This window comes from Sebastes umbrosus, chromosome 10 (assembly GCF_015220745.1).
Source record: "Sebastes umbrosus isolate fSebUmb1 chromosome 10, fSebUmb1.pri, whole genome shotgun sequence".
Lineage (NCBI taxonomy): Eukaryota > Metazoa > Chordata > Actinopteri > Perciformes > Sebastidae > Sebastes > Sebastes umbrosus.
The window spans coordinates 33,229,264-33,244,467 of NC_051278.1; the positions used below are offsets into that span (position 1 = coordinate 33,229,264).

Genomic DNA, 15,204 nt, shown 5'->3' on the forward strand with positions numbered 1-15,204 from the left:
AAAATATAAATTTATGTCACATTATATCAATTAATTAATGGCCACATTTATTTGTAATATTATTTTTGCTTCATATAATGACATATTTATTTATTTATCGAGTCATTTATTTAATTATGTTTTTATTTTGGAAGGTTCCTCCATAGTTTTCAGGGTGCACCTCAACTAGCCTGCATGTCACTACATGCACGAATCATATCTACCTAAACTATTTTAGGACATGAAGAAACCAGTCTTAGCTATACTGTTTTAGCTATACTGAGATACAAGGTGACATTTTGGGTCCAAGTTCTAAACTGTAAAACACTAGACTCAAGTCAGTTTTTAACTGAGACATTTATTTTTCTTTTTTTTTGTCACTTTAGTCTTTATTGCTTTTATGCATACACAAATAAAACACAAATATAACAACGAAACTTACAACAGTGAAGCGAGGGGTTCAGTTTACAATTAATGATGCAGTATACAGGGTTATTTTCTTATTAAAACATTTTTCAATAACTTACAGTATTGTCAATAAAATTATACTGTGCTTATGTCTTTATTTCTATACCTAATCCATTTTTCCCATTTCTGTTAAACTCGTCTTCTTTCACACTTAGAGAGTAAGTCATTTTCTCCATCATATTTCCTGTACTATGTCTAACCATTGTCTAAGTGTGGCTGGGTCCGCTGCAAGCCATTTTCTATTAATGGCCTTTCTGGCAGCTGTGAGTAGGATTTTAATCACTGTAGTTATATTACCCATGCAGGTCTAGAAATGGAACACTTCTTGGAGATAATATATCCTAATAACTCCTTTAATACTGAATTCACTCTGTCCCAAAATGGTTCTATTTTTGGGCAACTCCAGAAGATACGTATGTGCATGATTTGTGTCTGTATGGCCACATTGTCTCCAGGACGTTTGTTGCCTTAGAATTTGCTTGCTTTTTATGTTAGGCGTAATAAAGAAACTAATAACATTTTTCCGTTTAAATTCTCTCCATGTTTGTGAATTAGTGGATGTCTGTAGTGTTACACACATATCATGCCATTCTTCTTCTGAGATTGTGATGTTCAATTCCTTTTCCCACTTAAATTTGACATAAGATGTAGTTTTAGCTTGACATTCCATTAAACTATGATAAAGTTTAGAAATAATCCTTGATGTTTTTTATGATATGCATTGACTGTCACTTCTACCACTGGATTCTTTTCTTCTGGTGCCTCCCTTTTGACTAGTTTGTTGTAATATTCTCTCAGATATCTAAATAAGTCTTGGTTCCGAAGTGCAAATCTGTCCTTCAAATCTTGAAAACTTCTTAGGTCTCCATTTTTAGTAATTCAATTCAATTCAATTCACTTCAATTCAATTCAATTATAGCGTCAAATCATAACAGAAGTTATCTCGAGACGCTTTTGTAACAGTACAAAATGCAGTCCTTTTTTCATCCACTCTTTAAATGTTGAATCATACAGCCCTGGTTTAAATTCACTATCCAAAGCTATCCATCTTAACACTTTTTGTCCTTTATTCAATCCAAGTTGTCTTGTAAGAGTCAACCAGGTTTCTAAAGTAAATAGCGTTATTGGATGGATTATACTCCTGATATGTCCAGGAAGCGCTTTTTTCTCCCAAGATTGTTTGGATGTGGAAGTCAGGGATATATGTCTCAATCTCTTTCCACCTAGCTACAGTATGTAGATATCATCACACCAAGTAATTAGTGGTCGAAGTTGGGCTGCTTAGAAATATGTCCTAAAATTCGGAAGTGCCATTCCACCTTTGTCCTTTGGCAACTGAAGTGCAGTGTATGGAACTCTGGCCTTCTTCCCTCCCCAAATAAATCTAGATATTAATTTATCCCATTCTGTGAATTGTTTTAGTGGAACCTCTATTGACAGAGATTGAAACAAGTACAATAGCCTTGGCAAAATATTAATTTTCACCACATTTATCTTACTGCTAAAATCCATTGTGTAAGTGCACCATCTTTCTATATCCTTCTAATGTTTTGGTTGATGTGATTATAATTGGCCCTATACAACATTGATATATTTTTCGTTATATATACCAATAGGTATTTTTTTTTATTTTGAATCCCATTTAATATTATACTTTTGCTTGATTTGTTCTGGAGGAGCACATAGGAGGATTTGAATTTTTAAAATATTCAATGTATATCTTGCATAGAAAGTCAATTTCTCTATGATCTCCATCATCCTTGGAAAGGAGGTGTTTACATCCATGAGATACATCATCTGCAAAAAGGCCAATTCTATGTTCTCTGTCTCTTATAGTTACTCCCCTCAGTTCCCTATCTTGACGGATCGCTTGAGCCAATGGTTCAATATATAAAGCAAACAGAGTAGGGCTAAGACAAAATCCCTGTCTCGTTCCTCTTCCTAACACAAATCTCTCCGTTAAGGACCCATTCACCTTTACTCTTGCAGTGGGTTGCTGGTAAATTGCTTTAATAATTTGAATTGAATCTTCGGTAAAGCCAAATCTTTCTAGGTTTTATATAAGAATTACAAAATTAACCCCACAGCGCACGTACTTTCCTTTTAAATCTTGTGTAGTATATGTAGGGTTCTTCTAATACTGTCCTGTGTTTGTCTGCCTGTTATAAAACCAGTCTGGTTGATACAATTTTCCTTGTCTTTGTTCTCTTTGGGGATTAGTGTTATAATTGCCTCTTTCCATGATGGGGGTGTCTTGCCTTCTTTGATAATCCAGTTAAAGGTTCTCAGGAGAAGTGTTTTCAGCTCATTGCGAAATATTTTATACCATTCTATAGGGAAACCGTCGCTACCTGGGGCCTTGTTTGTTTTCATCCCACCAATTGCCTTCTCTATCTCCTGCTGTGATCGTTTTAGTTTGTGTCTCTCCAATACAGGGCAGATCTATTGTACTTAAAAAAGTCCTCATTGATTCCCAATCTACTGTAGAAGTTTGTTTATATAATTCTTTATAATATTCCTGGAAGATATGTTCTATTTCTTTTGAATCACTCTTCAATAACTGAGACATTTCTAACTATTCTTTTCAAATTCTCACAGCCCTCTGAGTCCAAGAACCAGTGCTGTCCCAATATAGTTGGGAGAAATTGGAAAGATCTTGTGACATTGTGAGCAATCAGATAATGTCCAAAAAAAGACTTCACACAAACACTGGTAGCCAGCGTTAACTGAGCAGCTACGATGCTGCGTGTAGTGTCGCGGACATGCAGCCACTTTCCCAGTAAAAGTCTCCACCGCACATTTAGTTTAGTTTAGCAGGTTGTCAGCTGTGTTTCTGCCCGGCGGAACTTTAGCGAGTGGCCAACAAACAGTGTATTTGTGCTACGTTAGCAGCTCTAGCATTGCCGGAGGCTTCGTGCTCGCCGTCGCACACGTAGTCTGAGTAACTTTAGTGAGTTTCCAACAGACCGTGTGTGTGTGTTGGTGGTGAGTGAGAGGTTGTTGGTGGTGTTCTAGTTGTGAACGTAGGTGTAGCAGTGTGTGTACAGTTTATTTGTTGGTGAATAAATGCTATGAAACTGCAACTCCTCCACTGCGCTCAAGCGAGCTGGAGAGACCGGAGCCGACTTCCTGTATCCTGCAACTCCGGCTCCGCCTCTTAAGGTGGGCTGTTAAGGTGGACCAGCCTTTCTCCTTAAAGAGATGAGCCGCTCCTCTGAGCCGCTCAGCTTTTGAGTTAATTATTTACATTTCTTTTAACCGTTTTAACCGATAGCGTTAATCGGTTAAAATGCTTAATGTCGGTTAACAGTTAAACGGTTAATAATGGACATCCCTACTAAGAATATAAAATGTAATGTGTGATATTCAATAGCAGACTTGTACAGCTAAACCAATGAGGGCTGCCCCCCCTTAGTCAATAAGTTGACTAATCAATTGTTTTGGTCTTCGTCCACCAAGATTTGATTAGTCGTTTTTTATGCTGTTTTCATGCTGAATGACTTATTTCCAAGAAACTTATGAGCACATCTCTGGTAAACACAAGATTTAAAGTAGTGCTTTTGTGTGATTCTTTGTGGAAAAACTCGGTTTTACAGATCTGTCAATTAAATCAACTAATCAATTAATCTACAGAATGGTATGTGTGTTAGTTAACAAAGAATGTCTTTGGTCGAGGACAGCCCTAAAACCAATACAATGTGCTGTTTTCTGTCAGTGATGGTTTTCCTGTCAAACTTCACAAAGACACTGCATTGCAGAGAGCTGTGGCTTCTGCCCGCAACAAGTCAGGAAGAGGTCAGCTAAGTCATTCTGCCCTGGACAGAAGTTGTCTGTCATTCAAGAACAGTAAAAAGGTCAAAATCCATATGCAGCAGCATAGCTAAAACATTTTATTTTCCCTTGTGGCTCCATATGTTTTCTTCACTCCATATGCTTTCCATTGTGCCGTGGCATCAAAATGAATTAAAGCGGTGCACAAGAGTGCAGCAAAGACTTGCTGATGTGGCTTTAACTCAGGAAATAGAGGACGTTTGGTGTCTTTTTGTCCTGTGGACATGGAAGAACTGTTAAGTGAGATGACAGCTTCATCCCTCTCATGTTCCCCCTGTTAATTAGTTTGTGTCTGCCTATCTCTCCTTTTAAGGTTTTCTGTTTTATGGTTTGTCTTATTTTCTCCTCCTTTTCAACCATATTTACTGTGAAGAGCTTCTGACATTTTCTCTGTTCTCTCTCTCTCTCTAATTTTTATATTTAATGACTCTGTTGGCCAACTTGCGCTCCCAAGACACCTTTGACGGACAGATTTGTTGAGTAGCAGCAGGCACAGACCCGGTGCCCTTTAACTGAGGCATCTGTGCCAGCATGGCAGACACTGCCAACTAGCCACTGCCAACCCTGCCCCGTGGCTCGCTGAGGTGAGGTGAAAATGAGGTTTCCATACTAATAAACATGATGTAAACTGAGATTAGACGGTGCACAAAGTGAACAAAGAATGTTAGGATGGTGAACGTTTAATCATTTGCAACTAGTTTCTTTTAAGGAGGAATAGTTAGGAGGGGAACACAAGCAATATAACCTGTGTATATTACAAATGTATTTGTAGAAGAATTGAATTTCCAGAGTGTAGCTTTAGAGAACATATTGTACTCTGCATCATACTGCACCCTTTTGGAAAACACATTGCATATGACCCTTGAGAGTCTCACATTTTGAAAATGTCATGTTAAAAAGGTTAGTTTTCCCTTTGAAGGAGGTATGATTCTGACATTTTGCAATATATTTTTAAACTCAAGCATTTTTTTCTAAGGCCAATAAGATTGCTTCTGGGAATTAATTATATGATTCAGCTGACATTTGTTCAGATTCCAGCCTTCTGTATCAGTAACTCAACGCGTTCTTATCCGAATGCGTCCCATTCCGAAGCTTTGTCACACCCCATGTGTTACGCTCGCAATAAACTCGTGCCTGGTTGTAAAGTGAAAGTGACAATGCGCGGGACACAAACAGCGCTCTCCTGGATGAAAGCCTTGTTTTTGTTTGACCCAACCACCTCCCCTCCTATGTGTATTTTTTTCGCTCTTTAAACTACGTCACTGCTCTCCCGGAGCACTTTTCTCTGAGCATTTAATATGGCTGCAGATGGATTTACATTGTAGTTACTTGAAAGCTTGATGTGTCTCATACAAGCGCCAAAGGGTTCCTCGTGCATCGGTATCACACTACCAGGGATGTGACAAAGCGTTGGTATATTACGTCCTGGGAATGAGAACAAGCTGGAACACTGCCTCATTCAGCCTCCTAAAAATGATGTTCCCATACAATGAAATTGTGTTGTGAATTGTGTTTCGAGGGAAACCTTTTTTTGTTGCGGATTACGTTTGTTTTTTGACGTATTACAAATACGTTTGTAATGATAGTCCGCATAGGGAGGAAGTCGGTGTGGTGGATGGGTCAAACAAATACAGGACTTTAACCCAGGAGGCTGCTGTTTGTGTCGTAAACGAAGTCAACCTTCACGTTTTTTAATTTACATCCATAACTTAAAGGTGCTCTATACAATATCCAGAGCATTAATATAGCATCAAACAACCATTTGCTATGTAAAGATATGGAGGAGTAATGTCTACCTGAGCAGAGAATGAAGTCTCTCTCCCTCTGCCCTTACAAAAAAGAAGTTTATTCAAGTATGCTATTAATATACTTCTTTATAGAGAGTATGCTTTCAGATTACTTTATGAGAGATGAACTTTAAAAAAATTATACTTAAGTATACTTGGCTTAAGAAGTTAAAAAGTAAAGTCTAAGTGTACTTGGTAAGTATACATAAAGTTCCAAGTATACTTGGCTTATACTGAAAAGTATACAGAAAAAAGTATAGAAAAGAAAAGTATATTTGGCTAAGTACAATAAGTTAACTTAAAGAAAACTCACAAGTATACTCTCAGTAAACTAGTAGTATTCTTTAAAGTGTACTTTCATAAACTAAAAAGTGGGCTACAAGTATACTGTATAACTAGTAAGCTACCAGTGTACCTATGAGTTCACTTTTAAACGGACTTGTATTTATATAGAGCTTTTCTAGTCTTCTGACCACTCAAAGCTCTTTACACTACATGTCAGCATTCAGCCATTCACACACACATTCATACACTGATGGCAGAGGCTGCCATGCAAGGTGCCAACTTTGCCCATCAGGATCTAATCTAAATACTCATTCACACACCGATGTGTTGTAACCAGAGCTTCTCTGTGCTTTGTTGACATAGCCGGGCCAGCCGAGCATGCTTTAAGTGCATGTTAGTGCGTGGGATCGTGCCCCACTGGCTAGTTTACGGCCGCCACTCTGCACTGCTCTGCACTGCTCTCATACAGCGATTACAGCTGATAACGTCGTCCCGTCGCAGAAGCGTAGCGCCCACCCTGGTCAATTAATACTGTTAGCTGTGTCAACAGTGTTGCCTTTGTTTTCACTGTTAGCGCTGTTTGCATTGTTAGCTACGAGCTACCGGCTCAGCCGTCGCCATGTTGAGAGCGGTGCGGATGCAATAGAAATGCTCCCAATCTTGCATTTTGCACTTTTAACAACGTAACAAATGTAGTCATTTAAACCAAACCATGATGATTTTTTTACTTAACCTAATCAAGTAGTTTTGTTGCCTAAACTTAACAAAGTAGTTTAATTACGTGTTTAAAACTTTTTTAAAACTGCAACCGTAATCTGGGAGAAAATATGTTTCCCTCAAAACTGAATTGAGAATGCACTTTAGTTGTATTGGAACGTCATTTTTTAGGAGACAGGGATACAGTTGATTGTGCCGTCCAGTTCACTTTCTCTCTATCTGTAAAAACAGTGCTTCCTATTTTATAAGTTTTCAGATATAACTGTATATTTGTTAAAATGTTTGAGATGTCAGACTGTATGTACAATGTAGGGCGGCTGTGGCTCAAAGGTACAGTGGGTTGTTCACCAATTGGAAGGTCGGTGGTTCGATCCCCGGCTCCTCCAGTCCACATGTCCAAGTGCCTTTGGGCAAGATACTGAGTCCCAAATTGCTCCCAAAGGCTGAGCCATGTGTGTGATTGAGTATTTAGATTAGATCCCGATGGGCAGATTGGCACCTTGTATGGCAGCCTCTGCTATGAATGTGTGTGTGAATGGCTGAATGCTGACATGTAAAGCGCCTTGAGTGGTCGGAAGACTAGAAAGGCACCATATAAATACAAGTCCATTTACCAAGTCCATTAATAGTAATTCTGTTTCAATACAAAATAGTGTATGTGGATCTGTGAAACCTCTGATCCGTCCTCCACTTTGCACATTCTTCTTACTCCGCTTGCAAAGCTGTTTGAAGAAGTTGGGCTGACTTTAAGTGGGGCCAGATCTGAGTGTTGTTGGTGTTTTGCAACTCCTTCCTTCTGTTTGGATTCTTCCTCACACTGTCATGCCATCACCAGGGTGTCTTTTGTTTTTTAAGATGTTAGTTCGCAAACAAAAAGTTACTGCTCTGAAACCACTTGAATTTCACTTCCCAGTGACTGACTCTCACTCTGTGTCCCCCCCCTCACTCCGCCCCCCCCCCCCCCAACACGCTGAACTCCTGACCCCAGTCGATGACAGACTGTGTTGCATCTGTCATGTGTCATCTGCTTTACGACACAGAGCGGCATTGCGCTAGGTGGCCCCTCATAACCTCCGTGTGCTGTCACCAGTGAGTCACACTCACACACACACACACACACGCCTGCAAACTCACACCTTGTACCAGTCATCCTCACGTGATGCAAATTTCTATTCCAATCTTCTGAATTGACTATATATTTCTTCCTCTCTGGGTGACAGCAGTAATAAGTAGAGTCAGGGGCCTCCATGGCATATTTTTGAGAAGCGGGGCCCTTTATTATCCCCCCTTGCTATCAATCTGCCTGCATTATTCCTCAAATCCTCACGGTGGCACTCTTCACTGACTGTACCACCACAGTACACACACACATACTGTACACATTGAGCTTGTGTAATCTCTTTCATTTTTGATGAGTCAAAGCCAGCACTCACTGTCCTCAGGGGAAATGTCTGATAGGACGGAACAGCCCGGCCAAGGAGGTACTATAAAGAGGAGGAGGAAGAGGAGGAGGAGGAGGAGGAGGAGGAGGAGGAGGAGGAGGAGGAGGAAGAGGAGGAAAAGTTTACCCAAAGTTTGTGAATCTGACATAAGGCCACCAGCATCCTCTGTGTGGGTGTGTGGGTGGTTTGTTTGATGCAATGACACGGAGTGGTCCCCCACCCCCTCAACTACATCCTGTCAATCCATCACTGAGTCAGGTGAGGAGAACAGGGAGCGGATTGAGTTTCTGCCGACTGGAAGATGATCCTTGAGTATTTCAGGAGCAGCAGAGACGGGGTCTCTGTCAGTGTCACCTTCAGGGCTGGTGGGAGGGACGATGTTTGCGTGATGTCTCAGAGCCCCTCGTCTGCCACAGAGAGAAAGACGTCACTTTGGACCACCTAGCCTTAGATTACACTGTATGTGTGTGTGTGTGTGTGTGTGTGTGTGTGTGTGTGTGTGTGTGTATGTGTGTGTCTGCAGTATATCGTTTCAGCGTATCACAGAATACTGGAAATGTCAAGTGGAATTATCTTAAATGAAGTATAAATATGTATGACACTGTATTCTAAATGTGCTTTGAATGAATACCGAGTCGAAGTCCCGCCCCTTCCTGTGGACCAGCGTGGGATGTTATGCACACCTGCAGGCAATGTTCCCTTTATTAATAACAGTCAACCTGGAAATGTGCGCACGTGGATCCGCCTCATATTTCGCCGTCTACACGCCCACATTCAACCATAAATGGTCGATGCAAAGCACCTCATGAATGTTTCTGCATAGTAATGAGCCTGTTGATCAGTGGATCTTTACGGTGAATCACGGAGACTACCGAGAAGAAGACCAAGAAAAGTTTTTTTCTGACACAGAGATGGAGGTGCTTGTAGGTGAGGTGGTCCCTGAACACACATTCCCTCCACATCTTCCTTTCACGTAGTCCTCACAGTGCCAGTGCATCCCCCATGCAGCATGTTACGAGAAAATGGACTTGGACTTATATAGCGCTTTTCTTGGACTTATATAGCGCTTTTCTAGTCTTCTGACCACTCAAAGTGCTTTACACTACATGTCAGCATTCCCACACTGATGGCACAACTTTGCCCATCAGGATCTAATCTAAATACTCATTCACACACCGATGGCTATGCCTTCGGGAGCAATTTGGGGTTAAGTGTCTTGCTCAAGGACACATCAACATGTGACCCAGAGCAGTCGGGGAACGAACCACCGACCTTCCGATTGGTGGACGACCTGCTCTATCCTCTGAGCCACAGCCACCCCAAGAGTGTCACCACAGTGTTTATATGTTTACTGCAATCACACTGATCCATCCACAAAATGATCACAACAATCAGTAATATCCCCCCCCCCCCCCCCCCCCCCCCACACACACACCTGGATATCATTAGAAAAAGGAAGTTTGATAGGTGAACACTATTTATTTATGTATGTAAGTTTTTATGGTGAACTTGGCCTGCATTAGGATTAGGACTGATAATGATAACGAGGATATGGAGAGTACAGATTGTATATCCTGGATGGGGATTATTACTGATTATCGCAATCATTTTGGCAAGTTGTGAATGGATCAGTCTGATTGCTGTAAACATATTACAGTTTTTCTCGATTGTTTACACACATTTTCTGAAAGCATGCCTCATACTCTCAGAACTCTACACACAAATCAAAAAACACACACACAATGGGCAAAACCCCTCAATTCTCCTGCAAAATGAAACTTTACATTCAAAACAATGTTATTTCTTCTCAAAATGGTATTTTGTTTTCAAATGACACACACACACCATCATATGAATAGACATTTATAAGAACCAGTTGAACACTGATGTGCTCAATGTAAAACACTATGATGAATGGAAAACACTTCTTCTCCATTCATCATGATGACTTAGGCCTTTTTTTGTTCAGTGTTACACTTACTACAGACAGTACATACATAAGTGTGTTGTAAAATATTTTAGAATATTGTTTTTATACTCAGAACACACAAATACACGGTAACAAATATATTTTATTTTCCCCACAAAAACAATGCACACAGTGTACATCCCAACCAACACAAAGTTGCACAGGAATTTACTGTATACAGTTACAGTAAAAAAAAACGAAAAAAAAAACTATGCTGCATCCTCTCTTCTGTTTCGGTCTGGCCACAGCACCTCATCCACATCACAAGCAATGTTTTCCCTGGCCAAGCAGCGGGGGAAATATCGCTTAGCATGTCGAATCCAGCCATGAAAAGCATCAACTGATTGCTAATTGTAACACTGTGTGACAGGTGTTTGCCCATGTGATGAGTCAGTGTGCATAGTAGGGCAATTGACTTTAGAATTTTGATTGACAGTGTGTTCCTTGTGAAAACGAGATTTTCTTCATGAAAATTGTGCCAAATGCAGAGAATTGTGTGTAGTGTTTTGAAAAAAGTGTGTTTTAGAACTGCAATTTGAGTGTAAAGCAGGAATTGTGCTTGTAGTTTAGCAGAATTGGTTCAGGGGGTTGGTGCATGAGTTACATGTTGTGGTCATTGTGTGTCAAGTACCAGTATTTGTGTGTAAACAATTGAGAAAAACTGTAACACTGCGATAACACTTGTAACATGCTGCATGGTGGATGCACTTGCACTGTGAGGACTATATGAATGGAAGAATTAGGAGGGAACGAGTGTTTAGGGATCACCTCAGCCACAAGCACCTCCATCTCCTTGTCAGAAAAAAACTTTTCTCTCTGTAGTCGCCGTGATTCACCGTAATGATCCACTGATCAACAGGCTCATTACTATGCAGAAACATTCATGAGGTGCTTTGCATCGACCATTTATGGTTGAATGTGGGCGTGTAGAGGGCGGGATATGAGGCGGATCCTCGTGCGCACATTTCCAAGTGGACTGTGATTTATAAAGGGAACATCGCCCACAGGTGTACGTACGCTCAGTTTTGTAAACCAGATTTTTTTTTTTGCCGCGTGCCATTTTCAGCTTCTGTGCGCACGTACATTTTTAATATGGATCCTACGCACTGTTTTATAAATGAGACCCCTGAGGCCTGTACTACGAAGCAGGATTTGGCGTTAGTGAGGTAACTTCAGGGTTAACCCTTCAGGGAAGGAAGGTTGAAATAGTCACATACGCCACATCTCAGCCACAGCGTATACAGAAGTGTAATCCATTCATCCATTATACACTCCTGAAAGCTATTTATATCTAGATGACTTTATCTGACATTTGAGTGTTCTGTTAAATTAATAACTGTTAATTTACGCATTCATACATCGGGAATTTCTTCTTTTGCCAGCTGTTCTTCCTGCATTTGGCAGCTTCAACTGTGTTACTTTTAGCCTGGATTAAGTGTTTCATTTCTTCGTATTTGTCTAATATAGTTTACTCTTCCTTTGTAAAATGTGTCTCTCTGCCTGTCTGTCTGCACCTTCCATGTCTGCGATTGGTCAGATGCTGCCGACACCGCCCCGTTCATGTGAACGCGCTCACAGCCAGACTGAGAAACCCTGGGTTGATTTACCGAGTTGATAACCAGCGTCGTAGGACCGCTTAGCGTGATCTCGGTTGTTAGGGTTAGTGAAGCCAGATAACAAGAGGATACCCTGGGTATGATGAACTGGCTTCGTAGTACAGGCCTCTGGAGTCGCTGGATAAAATACATCAGGTCAGATAACGTTATATTTGTGTGTGGTCATAGCTAAGTTAGCTAGCTAGTGTTGGTGACGTATGTTGTGCGAGACAAGAGATGTTGTTCACTGAGCTGTTTCACACTAAACTAAATGATACTACGACAAACTGAGACTGTCTTGACTTGCAAAATGATCTCTTAAATTGACAAACATCATATGTGTGATTCATGCCGTAATTCAAACAGGATCAAAAAAATATTTGTCTCTCGTCGTTGACTACCTTATATATCTTTTCAAAATAAGGTCCCATGGGGTCCACCGGAAAGGGAGGGACCTTCTATACCGCTTTCTTAATTTGTTGCATTTCACAAGTTGTTGTTCCATATTTGTTGTGTAACACACATGATATAATGGGTTGCATTAAAAAGAAAGAAAAACAGTCAAATTATGAATTACGGTGCTTCTGCAATGTTACTCAAGCAAAAATAACTAAGCTAGTGCAAGGTGTCAAGTTATGGTTGCTATCCAATGAATACAGTTGTGAGCATGTTATCTCAGCCAACCAGCAGCTTGCTGTGGCGGCTAGTCCCGCCCACCTGCTCCGGTCAGGTAGCATGTGTGTGTGTCTCAGGGAGCAAGTTGTGTGTCTTCCATCCAGAGCAAGGTGCAGAGAGACAGAGAGCATGATAGTAGAGTGTGTTGATCAGAGAGCATGATAGTAGAGTGTGTTGATCAGAGAGCATGATAGTAGAGTGTGTTGATCAGAGAGCATGATAGTAGAGTGTGTTGATCAGAGAGCATGATATTAGAGTGTGTTGATCAGAGAGCATGATAGTAGAGTGTGTTGATCAGAGAGCATGATATTAGAGTGTGTTGATCAGAGAGCATGATAGTAGAGTGTGTTGATCAGAGAGCATGATAGTAGAGTGTGTTGATCAGAGAGCATGATAGTAGAGTGTGTTGATCAGAGAGCATGATATTAGAGTGTGTTGATCAGAGAGCAATGATAGTAGAGTGTGTTGATCAGAGAGCATGATATTAGAGTGTGTTGATCAGAGAGCATGATAGTAGAGTGTGTTGATCAGAGAGCATGATAGTAGAGTGTGTTGATCAGAGAGCATGATATTAGAGTGTGTTGATCAGAGAGTATGATATTAGAGTGTGTTGATGTAAAAGTTAACGAAATAAGGAGAGAAACAGACGACAACTAGGAAATACAACTAAAACGGATTTTACGTCAGTGGTCGCTAGTTGAAAGTAAATACAGGCTCACGCTAGCTGGGAAGTGCGGACACCCCCGTGACTTTCCCTCCATGAAGACGTTTCCCTCGTTTACTGCTTCAAGAAGTCAGCTAATACAAACGCTCCACGAACCTTTCATTTCATTGTAATTTCATCCACAATGAAATTTCATTTATCTCTTGTGATTTGAACAGTAAGAAAAATTAGGGTGACCATATTTTCAAACCCCCAAACCGGGACACTTAAGTGTACCGCATGTTCATGCACTCGTGTCCACGCGCACGGGCACGCGCCTATATGTACGCACCATAGGCGTTTTCATCAGGATGGCTAACTTGGCGCACCTGTGGCGCATTTGAGCACAGAGTGAGATCAGAAAGAAGGTATTATTATGGGGGAGAGGTGGGGGGTGCATTAGAGGCTGTGACAATCAAGACTTATCACATTCACTACTTTCTCCCCCTTTAATCACAGACTATCCCCCTCATGACGCATTGCCAGTTTGGGAGTCCTGTAGAGAGTTTCCCTCAGAGGAAACGTATTGTTGTCTGGGCATAAGAACATTAATTTTCAACTTGTTTCGTCTCAGGATATTAGAATTATAATTGTGGAGTTCAGAGGACATTTTGTCCAGGAAGGAGACACACCGTCCGGGTGAAAAGATGAAGCAGCCGGTCCTGAGGGAGACACAAACCAAGGAGTCTAACGCATGTGGAGCGTGTGGTACCAGGACCATGGTGACGAGAGGTTAACATCACGCTGACGTAAAGTGGTATAAATAACTCACCAGCAGGCGGCGGTAGTCTTCATTTGTCATTCAAAAAAAGGGAATCCGGAAGACTGAGGACTGTGGATATACAAGCCGTTGTTATGATACGTACATGAAACAAAGCAGCGTTTGCCGACCATTTTCACATCACTCTCACTCACCACTGAGCTTCATTCCAGATGGTCATGTTGTAGTGAAAATATCTGTGTGTTGGAACGATCAGATGAGATGAAGATGAAAAATGAGAAGAACCTTCTGTGTTTTCCTCTTGACTTCACTCGTTGGCTTGCTTTCCTCACGTCCGTTTCTCTTCTCGTGCACTGATTCGTTTAAGCTGAACAGAGTGATTTCTCCCACCGACGGGCTCCGCCGCCGATTCAACAAGCTGAATTGGCTGAAAAACCTCCGACACGGGCAGACTAGAGCCGACAATGCAGCACACACTGCAACAACTAGGTCGACAGACGCTCACCGATGGCCCCAAACTGTCCGCCGGCCGACCGTCAGCTTGGTGTGTCGGAGCCTTTAGATCACCACATTACTCTGTGAGGTGGTCACTTTACCATTGTCAATGTCTGTCTTTGCAAAAACATCTGATGGGTTTTGTATACCTATTTTGCATCAAGGTGCATTTTCTCAAGTTTAAATTCGACATACAGACTCAGCCGAGGTTTCCAGTAACATCATATAATAGTACAGTAGTAGGCCTAGTAATTCTGTAATGCTAAATCATGACCCTTTTTCTGCTGTTATAGTAGGTTACTGTTTGGTGGTACTTTAGCACTACAGTGTTGGTCAAACTGCAATAGCATGGCAACTTTCACTTTTATCATGTTACACTGTCAAAGTGATGGTTAAACTTGATTTCTGAATTTGACTTTTTATAAAAACATGACCTGTTGTTGTCATTTAGAGCTGTCAGCATGCAAAGTTGCAGCCAGTGGGCTACCTCTGGGTCTGCCTTAAACTTACATTATATCTGATAACCAGCAGGGGGTG

General features: G+C 41.1%; 1 long non-coding RNA gene across 1 annotated transcript in view; it reads right to left on the reverse strand.

The window, feature by feature from the left end:
* Nucleotides 1-2,899: 2,899 nt before the first annotated feature.
* The window catches only part of LOC119495188, a 21,261-nt gene continuing 8,956 nt past the window's right edge, over nucleotides 2,900-15,204 (reverse strand). The window contains exon 3 of the long non-coding RNA XR_005208384.1: nucleotides 2,900-2,909. This is a non-coding gene — a long non-coding RNA (uncharacterized LOC119495188). The remainder of the gene's footprint in view (nucleotides 2,910-15,204) is intronic.